We start from the raw sequence: 14373 nt of genomic DNA, 5'->3' as shown, positions 1-14373 counted from the left end.
CAGCCAAAGGAGGAAGGATGGGCTAGATATAACTTTGGGACAATGAAAAAGTGCAGAACACAGGAAAGAACAGAGAGGGACAGGAAAGATCTGAAGGACCATCACTCATCAGCAGGATGGTCCTCTCCAGGTGGCTCTCCATGGCCAGCTCATCCTTCCCATTATCTATCAGCATGGTGACACCAGGAAAACCCATCCTGACCAGCCCAGGGTCTGTACCTAGAGCCTGGGCTTGCTACATTGAGTTCTGCCCTTCATTGCGCCTGGGCCGGAAGGTGGGTCACAGAGTAAGCCAGGGACTTGCCCGGGGTCACACAGCAGAACTGGCCAAACCCCAGGTTTCCTGATTCCCTGCAAAAGCTCTCCCATTAGAGAGGGTGTTTCCATCAACACCTCCAGTCACCTCCCAACCTCCCCTTTGTTGCACCCCTAGCCTCATTCACTGTCAGCCCAGCAGAACCCTGCTTGGACGTCACCACTTATTTCTATGCAGTATTTGCTCTCTGGGGCCTAGTATCTGAACGTCAAAGCCTAAAAATAAAAAGACAGATTGTCCACTTGGGCTGTAATTACTGCCTAAAAAGACCCAGTGAGGAGAAAGAGAGAAGGAAAAAAAATCACACTGTAGAGAGCATTGGTCACAGACAGAGACACTAAGAGTGAGGGTCTGCAGCTGCTTCAGAGGGGCTCTTAGCCTCACCTCACCTGCCCTCAGCCCATGCAGCAAAGCAGAGCTGCACATTGCCACTAGCTCCTTTGAGACAGGAGGGCCATGTGGGGGACTGGGCCAGTGCAGCTGCTTCCAGCAGCATTTTCTTGGAAAATAAGTTTCCTTGACTGTACACTGGAGTTATTTATGTTCTTAACAAATATGCCTTGAGTGCTTACTGTGCACTGGAGACATCATTGGATACAGGAAGGGCAAATTTTCATTCTAAGGACACTGTATCTGCATGTGTGAGGAGAAGGGCTATGACCTCACAAGAAGTGGTGCATGGGGTGTGGGGTGTCCTTCAGATAGGGACAAGACACTGAGACACAATGCTTGATAAGAAATGTACTCGTTATCTTGCCAATGTAATTGTAACTCCTCTGTACGGTATTCTCACAATAAAAAATTAAATTAAATTTTAAAAAAAGACACTGAGACAGCAGAGAAAGGCATGTCTGGGGACAGCAGGAAGGGAGTGATGGCCCTGGAGTGGGCCCTAGAGACAATGGGTTAGTTTGTAGAGGCTACCAGGGCCTAGAAGTGTGTTAGGGGTGTTTAAAAATGAGCTAATGTGCCCTGTATCCAGGTATTATAAAGGCAACTCTGGCCACAGAGTAAGTTGGAGGAGGTTGAGGCAGAGGCAAGGAGGAGGCTTCTCCAATAGTCAAGAGGAAGTTGGGATTGTCGTCTGGACAGGGGAGCTGGCAGTGACAGTGGAGAGAAGAGGGTGGCTGGAATGATATTCAGGAGCTGAACCACAGACTGGTGATGGATGAGATGTGGTGTGAGGAGGGGAGCAAAGCATAACTCAGGTGTATGGACTGAGCATGGAGACAGGCTGGCTCTGTTTTGACCAGGATGGTTTTAAAGGCTTTCATGACTACCCATGCAGGTAAATACACCAGGCAGGTGCAGACCATCCCTGACTTACCATAGTTTAACTTATGATTCTTTTCTACTTTCTCATGCTGCACCTACTTTATGATGTTTGCACTTAGTTGAAACCATCCATCAAATTTTGAGTTTTGATCTTTTGATCTATGTGTGGAGCAGTGAGCCATAGCTCCCAGTCAGCCATTAGGTCTTAAGGGTAAACAACTGGCAGCCTACAGTTCACTGGGCTTCGTAGGTTAAATGTGTTGAATGCATTTTCATTTTACAATGGGAGGGATTGGGATGTGGCCCTGATGTAAGGGAGAGGGTCCATGTATTATGGAAATGGTATGGACCTAAGAATCTGCAAAGTAAGTATGGATAGAAAACAAGACAGGCTCAGATGGAGGCCAGGGGCTACCCAACAGAACAAGGCTGGGCAGTGGGTAGCTTACATAGGTGCCCAAAGCAAGGTGGGAGACTGAGAAGCCAAGGGAGAGAATTTTCTGAAAGCAGGTTGGATGTTGCTGGCCAGAAAGGGAGAGGAAGCTAATGCTGGGACCTGGGCTGGGTAACCCAGCCTTTGGAGAATCTGATACAGGTCAGGACTCCACTGCAGCAGGGAAGAGAAAGTCCCGGGGCATGGAATCAGAGATAGCAATCTACTGTGAAAGGTCTTGATGCTCAGATAGACCAAGGAATGGGGTGAGGGGAGAGTGGGATTGGTCATTGTGGGAGATGGAGCACAGCTGGAGGCCACAGGGGAATGATGGATAAATAGGAAGAGGTTCATGGTGCAGGAATGGAATTGAAATGGAGGTAAGAAGGGCTGTGAGTAGGGGAGGTGGCAAATGAGCACTGTGGCCATGAGGAGATAAGCATCTGTCCTGGGCTAGCTTGGAGCTATGTTGCACCATTGTGTAGCGGCCATGGGTAGAGGTGCAATCACATGGTGTCTCAGGGACAGCAGGGGCTGAGGGATGACAGGGTCACTCATGTTATGCTCAGGATTCTGGATGCCTCCCACAGTCCCCTGGATCTGGCAGGCTACAGAGCTGGCTGGGACAAGATAGTTCTACCAGGAGCCAAGGGAAGACTGAGGTGAACAGAAATGGCAAACCCTAGTTTTGGAACTCCTCATTTCCCTGGACTTATTTAGTCTAGGGTGTAGGGCAATTCCCATTCTCAGCACTGCCACACCATCCCATTGACGTTTCTCAGATCTTCCATCAGCTGCAAAGTCACTCCTGGCACTTAGTTTCTCTGCTGCAAATACCTGAGATGCTTCTCTGTTTCTAGTTGAAACCACCTGGTACAGCAGGTAGCTGAGCTTCTGTCTTCACCTGGGCAATGCAGACAATGTCTTCCTCCAAGCTGTCAGGAAGATGAAATAAAGTAATGGAAACTAGTATGGCACACTGAACTCAGTATACAGTAGAGTAAGGATATTGGGTCTAACTGGAGCCATCTTGGCTTCTTAGTGAATGAAGGTAAATCCCACCCCCAGGTGATAGGCATGCCTGAATTCTTAGAGGTAAGGATGGGGACCAGTAGGACCTAGCAGTCCTGTGCCATGATTCACAACACTCTTAAGCTCCCCATTACCCTACCCCCTGACCATGACTCTATTTAGGTCCTGACCAGTTCAGCCACCATTTTGCCTCATCTCCTGACTTTCCTTGGGCCACCATGGCATCCCACTTTGGCTCTTCATTGGAGCTGATCTATTTTGTTGGGATTGTTTTTCTGCTCTTTCTTCTTTCTGTTTATTCTGCTCAATTTCCTATCATCCACCATGTGGGCCAGTTAGACCCCATATTCTTATTTCAATCCATACCAAGAATACCCCTAGAATGTGCCAGGGGCAGATTCCTGTCCACCCAGAGAATACAGTGCCCTTGTTGGGAACCCAAACAGGGTAAAGGAGGCTCACACATTTCTCACTTCCTATATCCCAGCTGAGGACAAGGTAGAGTTCTCTCTGAGCCTCTGTTCTATGTGTCCCCAAGCCTCAATTGCTTGGCAAAGTGTGAAGCAAAGAATGTTCTTATGGTCAAAGATTTTTATAGTGCACACTGGCACAGACAGACCTGCTCCTCTGCACTGCCTGCAGTACCAGTCCTTCACTAAAAGCAGCCATGGAACATCTAGAGCTCGATATGCTCTTATGTTAGAGAGCCTGGTATAAACCTTTCTTAGAGGCAGACCATGGGGGTGGCAGCTAGGCTTCCCATAAAGTTCTTTTTGCCCTAAGTGGTCTTCAAGGAGCCACAGCTGTTGTGCCTTAACAAGTACTCCTAGTGACAGCACCATGTCCATGGGTAATGACAGCAGAGGTACCCACCAGTTCCAGAATATGCATGGGCAATTTCACTGCATACAATGTCTCATGCAATCCTCACAATGCTCCTTGGACAAATTCTGTGATAACTAGCTGTTCAGGTAAAACCAGAGGCTCTGGGAGGCTGAGGCACCAGGTGAGGCTACACGGCAAGCCACACAGCCAGGATTCCAGGCTAGGTCTGCTAGACTCCATGACCACCAACCCATGATGCCAGGCTTTGCTGGGGGCCTTATTTTTCTTCAATGTCCTCTTTTTAAAAAGCAACCTGCTCTGTGCCAGGCCTACCACAAGACTCTGGGAGATTTCAAGGGGCAAGGTTAAATGGAGTGGGTTTTTTTTTTATATAAGGAAATGGGTGGGATTCTGCCCAGATCTCTGGTTAAGCTTTAAGTGTCACTTCATTGGTCATTCCCCTCCCCCATTTGTAGCTGTCTGAGCTAATGAGCTAATGGTTGGAGGGAGGTAGGGGGGTAGGGAGCGGAAGTGTGTTAAGTGCTCTGTGTACACAGGCCCCATTAAAGCTATTATCTGCCAGGACAGGCAACTCTTTACAAGTGAACTCAGAGTGACCACAGATGGGCACCCCACAGAGGACTGTGGCTGCTGGATGGGGGCACCCTCTTCTAAAAGCAGCTCTCACCTTGAGGCCCAGCCTTCCTAACATGTCTCAGGTCAATCTCTCCAAGCCACAGTTCCAGCCCCACCAAGCCAGTACCTTGGCCAGCTGGGGCTACCACCCTGTCAAGTTCACTAATGTCCTCTAATGGGCCCATTTAACAGCCGTGTCCTGGCTGGCTGTCACTGCAGTAGCTAATTGCTGCTTCTCCTCCAGCCTCCTGCAATTACCAACGCAGAAACTAGCCAATGACTGCCTGTGACCACAGCTCCACTCCTGTCAGCCCAAGTTCTTGGAGGCTGGGACCCTCAAAAGGGGTGACAACCTGCACCTTTCAATAGAGGATCAGAGGTTTGAGGATATAGCCAGGCTCCACCAGAAAAATCAAGGAGCTAGAGGCATGCTGATATGCATAATAGCAACAATTCTGACACTCGCTTTCCTACTGGAATCCTAGAACATAAGAGTGGGGTGCATGTGAGGGTTTGCTGGCTTCTGGAGATGGCAAGGGACAGATCAGCTTAAGGGTGGGTTGAGCTAAGGCCCTCTGGAATGGGTCAGGCTTAGCTACCCCCTCCCACCCCAAGCAGCTCAGGGGTTTTATTGGCCAGTACAAAGGCTTGAATTCAGGTTCTGGATCCTGTCCCTTAGCATTTTTACTCAAGACTGGCACTCTACCACTTGAGCTACATCTCCATATCTGGCTTAATTTTTTTAAGTAGTTAATTGGAGATAAGAGTCTCATAGACTTTCTTGCCCAAACTGGTTTTGAACCATGTTCCTTATATCTAAGCTTCCTAAGTAGCTAGGATTGCAGCATGAGCCACCAACCCCCAACTAAGACTGGGCTCTGAGCAAGCCTGAGCCCTAGTTTATCCCTCACACACCTCACACCCAGAGAGATGAAGAGGCTGGCCCCACCTCGCATGGATGATAGAGAGATGGGCAGCCTCCAGGGCAGGCATCTTGAGTGCTCCAGGACTGCCTACCCAAGGGTCCTCTAACTGGCTGGCTTTCCACTGTCCACAGTCTGGTACTATTGGCCCAGAATCACCCAACTTGAAGGATCCACTGGGTAAGGTCAAACTCTACCCATTCCTATTTAGAAATCTACACCTTCTGAGTCAGATTCCCTCCACACTGAAAGTCAGGCAAGGCTAGATCCCCAGGGACATATCCTCCATTCTGGTTAGTTTGAGCCTGACAAGGACCCCAGGAAAGCATTCCCAGGGGTCTAAACAAGGCTAGGTGGCCACGATAGCCCCCTGCTCCCAGCCTGGCCCAAGTAGAATGCACTCTTCTATGTGCCCTGGCTGTCCCCTTACATATCTCTGAGACAGATCATGTCTGCTTGGATATCAATTATTAATCATTCCAGCTACATTAACACTGGACCAGTCTGTCAATTCTTTTGTCTCCCTGGGGTGGGGATGAACTGGGATTAGAATGGGTATAGTCCAAAAGTCAAGACTCATGCACCAAATGCACAAAACCTGAATGAAGAATCCTTTAAGACCCTCAGATGGAACAGAAGATAGCTGAAGCCCCAGGAGGGAAATGTGCCAGAGACCAGGACCCAGCTTTTCCCAGGACCCTTGACCTTTAGGCTCCCATGTGGCTCTGACCCTCTTCTCTGCCTGACAGCCTCTGTCCTGCTGCTCTGACCCCAATACACCCAAGTCACAAGAGGTCAAGTGGGGCTTCCAAGGTGACAGGCCAGTGATGTTAAAAGCAGAGATAAGCCATGCACCAGTGGTTCATGCCTGTAATCCTAACTACTTATGAGGTTGAGATCGGAGAATGGTAGTTTAAAGTCAGGTTAGACAGGAAAGTCCATGAGACTCCCATCTCCAATCAGCTGCCAAAAAGCCAGAAGTAGAGCTGTGATTCAAGTGGTTGAGAACCAGCCTTGAGGAAAAAAACCTAAGGGACAGCACCCAGGTCCTGAGTTCAAGCTCTAGTACTGGCAAAAAAGAAAAAAGAAAAGAAAAGAAAGAAATTGTGTCTTCATGCTCAGTTCCACCCAATAGAGCAGTTTCCCAATCCTATTCACATCAACAAGGGTCCTTCCCCAAATAAACTTCTTATAGTGTATAAGTTAGGAATCATTCCACATCATACTTACACAGTCCAGACTAAGGTGTCCAGATTATTTGATGGTGGAATGGCCAGGACTTGCTGTCATCTGTGGACCCCTGCTCTCACTGGATTTTACAGAATGGGTAGAAGGGTGGTGAGCTGAGGTTGCCCACCTACCTAACACACAGGTACAGTTAGAGAAGGACAAGGTAAGAAGAACTCAGAGTAAAGCTGGGCTCCTGGTGATGCCTTCTCTAGCCATGGGGCTTGAGGAAATCCTCAATTTGTCAAGGCAGAGTGATGGGGTAGAAATTGCTAGAGCTTTGGGACTTTCTTGACAAACCTAGATTTAAGTTCACTATTTGTTTTACCAACTTTAGTAATCTTAAGTAGTGACTATGCAGGAATCTTGCTAAATGTCCATCTCCCATTGACTCGAATAATTATTGTTATTTTTTCAGTCAGGGAAAGTGACTCTCAGGAGTCTCAGGCACTTGCCCAATGTTACCCATTATTGGAATCTTGGACAGTGTGGCTCCAGAGTTCACACTAGTTTTGTTTTGAGAAGTATCTTGTTATATAGCCCAGGTTGGCCTTAAACTCCCAATCCTCCTGCTTCGGTGGATCACAGGTGTATACCACCTTGCCCAGCTTCAAAGCTTAATCTATTGGCCATGATGTTGAAGCTCTGTAGAAATAAACCAGCAATTTCACTAAATTGCACCTGGACTTCCAACTCATTCTTTTTTGTTGCAGCTGGTTCCAGCTTGGCTTCATAGCTGATTCTGAAGAGAAGATCTGATATGTTGCCTGGGGCATAGAAGGACATGGAGATTTCCTTCATTCTTTATTTGCATCCTGCCCTTAAAATGGGTAGGAAGTTTCCCCCTCATCTTGTCCACCAAAATGTGTAGAACTTCTTTAATGGCACTGTTGGGACACCAGGTTTTGGTGGGAGAGTTAAAAATGGGAGTCATTGCCTCAGGTCTGTAGGCTGACCTTACTCTGTAGCCTTAAGCATATCTTCAGGTGAGACACAGCTCTAAAACAACAACCAAAACCTCTTACATTTCTAAGGTCCCCTTCTCCCTACTTGTAAAGACATGTTTTGAAATACAAGTGGCCAGATTGCAATACATATGGTTGGAGTCCACAGAGCATGGGACAGTTTATAAATTATGACTTGTAATTTAATTTGTGCTTGTGTCTCTGGCTCCCTCGTGGCCCACACTGTCCAACCCTGCAGCCCACACAAGGCCTTAGTAAAGTAATAAATTGGGGATAATAGGTCCTCTAGTAACTGAATGTCACTTGTCAGCTTTAAGTTTTCATGGTAGGTTTTAAGTTCTAACGAATATTTCAAAGTCAGTGTGTGTATATATATATTCTTACAAACACACACACACACACACACACACACACACACCTCTTGCTATGAAAGGCTCTTTTTTCCAGCTATATAGAGGCTTTGGCAGATTAAATCCTTTTCCTTATTCCTTTGCATCCCTCTTCCCAAACTTAGGGCTCTCTCATGGTTTAGTCCAAGAGTCTTCCCCAGGGAATGTGGAGACACTCCTGTGAGTTCTAAGAATCAAGCCTCCCAGGTAAGCCAAGGTGTCTTAAGAACAGCAGGAACCTACACATGGGACAGGGGCTTCAGCCGGTCTCCTTGTCTCAATGACTGGGAGACCACCTCCTGGTACCAAGTAGGTTGTAGGTCAGAAAGAGAAGCCCAAACTCCTAATCAGGCTGTCTGGCTCTCGCCACACAGGGAGAGTCCATGCAGTGTGTCCTGGCTGATCTTTGTTCTGGGATGCTGAGCTGGTGATTTGACCCAGAAAGAGGCCTCTGAGGATAGACTCTGAATCTGTCCTTTCTTTCCTTTTTTTTTTTTTGTCAGTTGTTGGGGCTGAACTCTGGGCCTAGGTGCTGTCCCTGAGCATTTCAGCTCAAGGCTAGTGCTCTCCCATTTGAACCACTGTGCCACTTCTGGCTTTTTCTGTTTATGTGGTGCTGAAGAATCAAACCCAGGGCCTCATGCATGCAAGGCAAACACTTTACCACTGAGCCACCTTCCCTGAATCTGTCTTTTCTTGAGGGTGAGTTGCTGCTCCAGAACCAGGTATTTTGGTTTTTATTTTGTATTGTAAATCCACGAGATTTTTTAAAAATTTTTTTGTTTAAATTGTTTGATCCAGTGAAGTGTGTGTGTGTGAGAGAGAGAGAAAGAGAGAGAGAGAGAGAAGGGGTACCAGCTTTATAGCCTTGGGGAAGTGGTCTGTTCTCTGGGAGTCTCCACTTCCCTACATGAGAGAAAAGACAAATACCAGGGAGACAGAAGTAGTGAGTACATGGGTTCAAGGTAGGGGTGCTAAGCACAAGGCCAAGACTTGTCTAGTCAGTGTCTATAGGATGGAGGCACTAGCAGGCAAGGACAGCTGTCTCCAGACCTGAGGAAGGGAGGATCATGCCCTGACCCATCAATTGCTGCTTGGGTGGTGGGGTGGGAACAGTCTGTGTTCATTCTAGATAATGAGAAGTGTCAGCGGTAAATGAAGGATCTCCTAATTACCAAGACATCCCTAGGAGGATTGTGAACTGCAGGCAGTGGCTGAGGCCTGATGCTGAGTAGCAGGGAGGTAGAGGAAGGGGGATGGGTGTGTGAGTGAGCTCTTTTTTCCAGGAGCCCCTCACCCATAAAAAAAAAAAAAGCAAGCCCTGACCCCTATATGATGAAAGGGCCACAGACCAGAGATTCATGACTGGATCTGGCATGCTAGAGTGTATCATCCATAAAATGGGGCTAGACTGAAGTCAAGACAGACTTGGGACTTCTGAGCTGTCTGTCTCTACTTAACACACTGGCCTTTAACAGTGACTTTTCTCTCTCTGAGCTTCAATTTCCCTATCTGCCAGTGGCAATACTTGAGGCAAGGTGGCTAAGATAGCAAAAACAATCTACAAACTACTCCAGTCAGACTACAAGTGAAGACCACTCCGCATGGGCCACTTGAGTTAACCTGCTCAGATTCAGTTGTCCTCACTCTACACTTGCTAGAGAGCTCGGGGATCTTTAGCATCATGCCCAGGAGCCCCTGGGAACCTTCTGAGTCCCCAACACAGCCAAGATGAGGCTATCCCAGGTCCTGTTTTCTGATTTTTTTTTTTAGTACTAAGGTTTGAACTCAGGGCCCTCAGGCTCAACACAGTTTGCTTGCTCAGCTGATGCTTTACCATAGGAGCCATATCTCCACTCTGCTTCTTGCTGGTTATTTTGGAAACAGATTCATGGACATTTCTGCCCAGGCTGGTTTCAAATTGTGATGCTCCAGATTTCAGCCTCCTAAGGAGCTAGGATTACAAGATTGAGCCACCAGCATCTGGCCAGATTGTGGTTTTTGACTAGTGTCAAAATGGGCCAATTCTGGATTTTTCTAATAGGCCTCTACAGAGAAGGAGGTAGAGAGGATTGAGTGTGAGAGTTTGCTTTGAAATGTTTAGTTGTAGGTCCTTTGAAATCACTATTATTATTAATGAGACTTTGCATTGTGATGACTTTTATCATCATCTCTACTAGATAATGAATAAACCAAAAAACAAAAAGGGCAGTGACTCACACCAATAGTGAGCGCACATCTGACTCCCTGAATCCTCACAGCCTCACAATGTTCAAGATCCACCAATAGTGTCTTCTATCTCCTCCCTGCCCCTGATACCTTTCAAAATTAGAAAAAAAATACTGATCAGTTCCTCCTCCCTGCACATAAAAAATGGACAGGGAAACCGAGGTCCCACCCAGGACACTCCTAGGCTTCTCCATACTCAAGGCTCTGTCTTGCCCCTCCAACTCATTTCCCCCCTCCCTATCAGGCCTGGTGGTCCAGGAAGACCCAATGCAGTGAACACGCAATGACAAACAACTGCAGGGAGAGATAATCCATGGTGGAGACACGCCTGCTGCTCTAATTATGTAGGAGACCAAATTGGGTTCAAATCAGAATTAATTGGCTGCCCCCTTCTCCACACCATCTATCTTGCTCTCACCTCTGGACAAATGAGATGAAGAAAGAGGCATCCCATCTTCTCGTCCACTGAACACGAATCCCTCAAGGCTGCCTTGCCCAGCCCCTGGCCCCTAATCCCTTTAAACGTTTCAAGGAGCTCAGACAATAGAGCTGGGGTTCCTGGACCCCTCCTCTGCCTACCTCACCAGAGCAAATGAAAGAGGATTAGAGAAATCTGGGAAAGGATGGTGGGGGGGGTCGGACCCTAAGGGACAGCCCTGAAGGAAGCAAGTAAAGCCAGGGAAGCTTGGAAATGTGTGCTGGGGAGGGGTGTAGTGGACTAGGAGCTGACAAGTCTATACACAAAGCAAGATCAACTTGGGGGGAAGTGGGGAGGTGGTTTTGCCAAGGGGCAAAGTGGCCTTGAATGTGGCCTTCTAGCAAGTGAAGCATGTACTGATTGTACAATCTGCTCATAGCTTCCTATAATCCAAAGGGGACCTGATGCCCCCATGCAGAAGCAATCATCCTTCAGTAAATTTTTTTTCCTTCTTGGTCTTGGGGCTTGAACTCCAGGCCTGGGCTCTGTCCCTAAGCTTCTTTTGCTCAAGGCTAGTGTTCTATCACTTGAGCAAGAGTACCAATTTCCAGATTTTTTTCTGAGTAGTTTATTGGAGATAAGAGTCTCACAAATTTTCCTGCCTAGGCTGGCTTTGAACCACAGTCCTCAGATCTCAGTCTCCTGAGTAGCTAGGATTATAGGCATGAGCCATGGGTGCCTGGCTCAGTAATCTTGGTTTTTAAAGAGTTTGTTTCTCCCACTTAGTTAGGCAGAGCCTTCAAGGTCTTAGTCACACACTCCTAGCCAACCAAAGCCAGTTTTACCCTCCTGGAGTCTCAAAGGTTATCCTAGGGCCAGATTTCATTAGGCCTACTCAATGTTTGGTTGGGGCTTTTTGTCCTGAATGCACTAAGCTGTGTGCAGTCCTCTCTTCTTTCCCCATCCCCAGGTTCCAGAGTTTTTCTTCTTACACCTAGCCCACTTCACTCATGTACATTACCACCTGGTTGATCCTCTCTGGCTCATCCAACACCTATTGGGTTATGTAGATTAGAGGGCTATTGCCTGCCAAACACTGTCTTGGCCTCTACTTCCTCACAACTTTACTGTAACACACACACACACACACACACACACACACACACACACACACACACACCATGCATATACCTAAATCCTACAGCTCCTTGATGGCCCATTTCTGGGAAGCTGACATCTCTGAGGTGCCTTGGTCCTCAGGCTCTCTGTTCCCTTCCAGCCCAATCAGCAATGTCCCCTGGGTATTTGATGCTCCTTCCTGGCTTCACCTGCTCCGCACTCGGGGATGTCTCACTTGTACCCTAAAATTAAGTATCCCCGAATGAGGACATATTGTGTATAGGGCCACTGATAGGCTCTGAGGGGAATGGGGGTGGTGATCCAAGATGATCTGAGCACCAGCGACCTGTGGTGTTCTTGGGCCCGTTGACTTCTGCAGTGAGCCTCACCTCATCTTATTTTAAGTCCCACCTATTTTGACTTTTACTTGTTTCGGGTTTTCACAGTACAGGTCAGCCTGCTTCCTAGTCTTTGTGTCCCCCCAAGTCACACAGGTATACATATCATCTATATCCCTTTTTATCTCCATCTACCTCACCTAAGATTCTGTACTTAACACAGATAACCCATGTCTAGAAATGTATGGCCAATGCATGAACCCAGAATGCTCCCACTTTAGAAACTGTATCCCATCTCCTTACTATTCCTTTGCCTGGGGCACCTTCCCTCTTCTCACTCCTTGAGCTGTGCACTCTATCAGTGACACTTCCTTCTCTCTCCATTCCAACCACATAAATCTGACCCCTAGGACCACTCAGAGTACCCATCGCAAGCCCCAACACTTGGAACAATATAATTCGTGCTCCCCTTCCCCATATCAACAGAGCACTGGATATCTCTGGTGTCTGCCTGCCTCCCACTCCTGGCAGTGGCTCCTCTTCTCTCCCCTACCCAGGGAATACAGGTTGCACAGACTTAGTTAATGAGACACAGCTATATGGGAGACTGGGATTTACTCCCAACCAGGAGAGATTTTCTTCTCCATGTAGTAAATATTTGCTTAATTTCTTGATTCTGAACATGACTTACAGAGCATGAGGCCTTGTGAGGATATTGGAAGACCTCAGCTCATGGATGCCAGGGAAGAGGGGGTAGAAGTATCCAATTCCTAGGCCTAGAGGAAGTTTTCAGCTTCTGAGCCTTGTGCATCATAAGGTATCTTACCCTCCCTGGCCAAAGACTCCTATGTGGAAAAAAAAAAGCAAATTTCTTGAGCTAAGTAGTCAGATTTGAAGAGGAAGAAGCAGCAGTTGGGAGATAATGCAAACAGGCTTCTGGCTGTAAAAACCAGGAGAGAGAGAGGCAAGTGACAGTTACCATGTGTTACTGAGGAGTGAATGAGTTTCTATGAGAGGCAATATGCTGTGAGCAGTTCCCAGCATAGCTGCTGGATAGATTGGGGGTCGGGGTGGGAGGGTTGGTATCTGAACCTCTGAGAAAGATTCCACTGATACATCACACTGCCAATCAGCTGTGAGACAGTTGGGGTTTTTTATATTTTTATTGTAAAAATACTGTACAGAGGGGTTACAGTTACATGAATAAGGTAATGAGTACATTTCCTATCGAAATGTTACCTCCTCCTTTGTTTTTACCCTACCATCCCTTCTTTCCCCACCACCCCAACTCCTCCCCCGCCCCAGGTTGTAAAGTTCATTTTCAAAATAATGTCTTATACATCTCATTGTTCCAATATGTCAACCTATATCCTTATTTCAGCATTTTGTTATTTCCCTTCCCCTCCCCAAATTAGAAAAATGTATAGATGCAGGGCACCAGAATCAAATACAGTGTAAACAGGGGTTATACCTTGGGGGAATATCATACAAAAGAAACAAAAAATCACATGGTACATTGTAAGTATGTTAAAAAACAGCAGCAGGAAAGATAAAACCACTTGTGTCTCTATCTTGGGATTCATTTCACTTAGCATCATCTTATATGGTTATATGTACATAGCTTTTGAGCTTTTCTGCTTGTCCTAGATAGATACTAGTTATTGCAAATAAGGGAAACCATGAAACCTATGTTTCTTTGGGCCTGGCTTACTTCACTTAGAGCATTTATCATTTGTTGAGCCTTATATGACCAGTCAAGGATAGAAAGTGCTATAATCCAACCCCAGAGCAGAAAAGTTGTGTGGTTATAGGGTAAGGTATGGGCCTATAGGAGCCCAGGTGGTCAGTAAAGGCTCTAGAGAAGATGGTCTACTGAAGAGGAGCCTATCCAACTCAGAAGGACTTTACTTGGCAGAGGACAGAAGGTAGTAGAGTCTGGGATCACAGGTTAGACAAAGCATGGCAGGGGGAGCAAGCAGGTCTCATTGACTAGAAGCCACATGAAGGAGTTTGGTCTTGATACTGAGCACAATGGATGATTGATTAGCAGGTATAACATGGACACTGGAGACCCACTAAGAATTATTACTGAGATTCAAATATTAAGGTCTGATCAAAGATTACAGAGGTGGTGGTTGTAGAAAGATGTGAATGTCTAGGCTTGGGGGTTTGCAGGCTATGGGGTGAGAAGGATGGAGAAGTTGAAGATGATGTAGAGGCCACCAAGTATAATATACTAATCATTATG

This window comes from Dipodomys spectabilis, unplaced genomic scaffold, assembly GCF_019054845.1.
Source record: "Dipodomys spectabilis isolate Male_0828 unplaced genomic scaffold, ASM1905484v1 ptg000136l, whole genome shotgun sequence".
NCBI lineage: Eukaryota > Metazoa > Chordata > Mammalia > Rodentia > Heteromyidae > Dipodomys > Dipodomys spectabilis.
Note: the sequence above shows the minus strand (reverse complement) of the source record.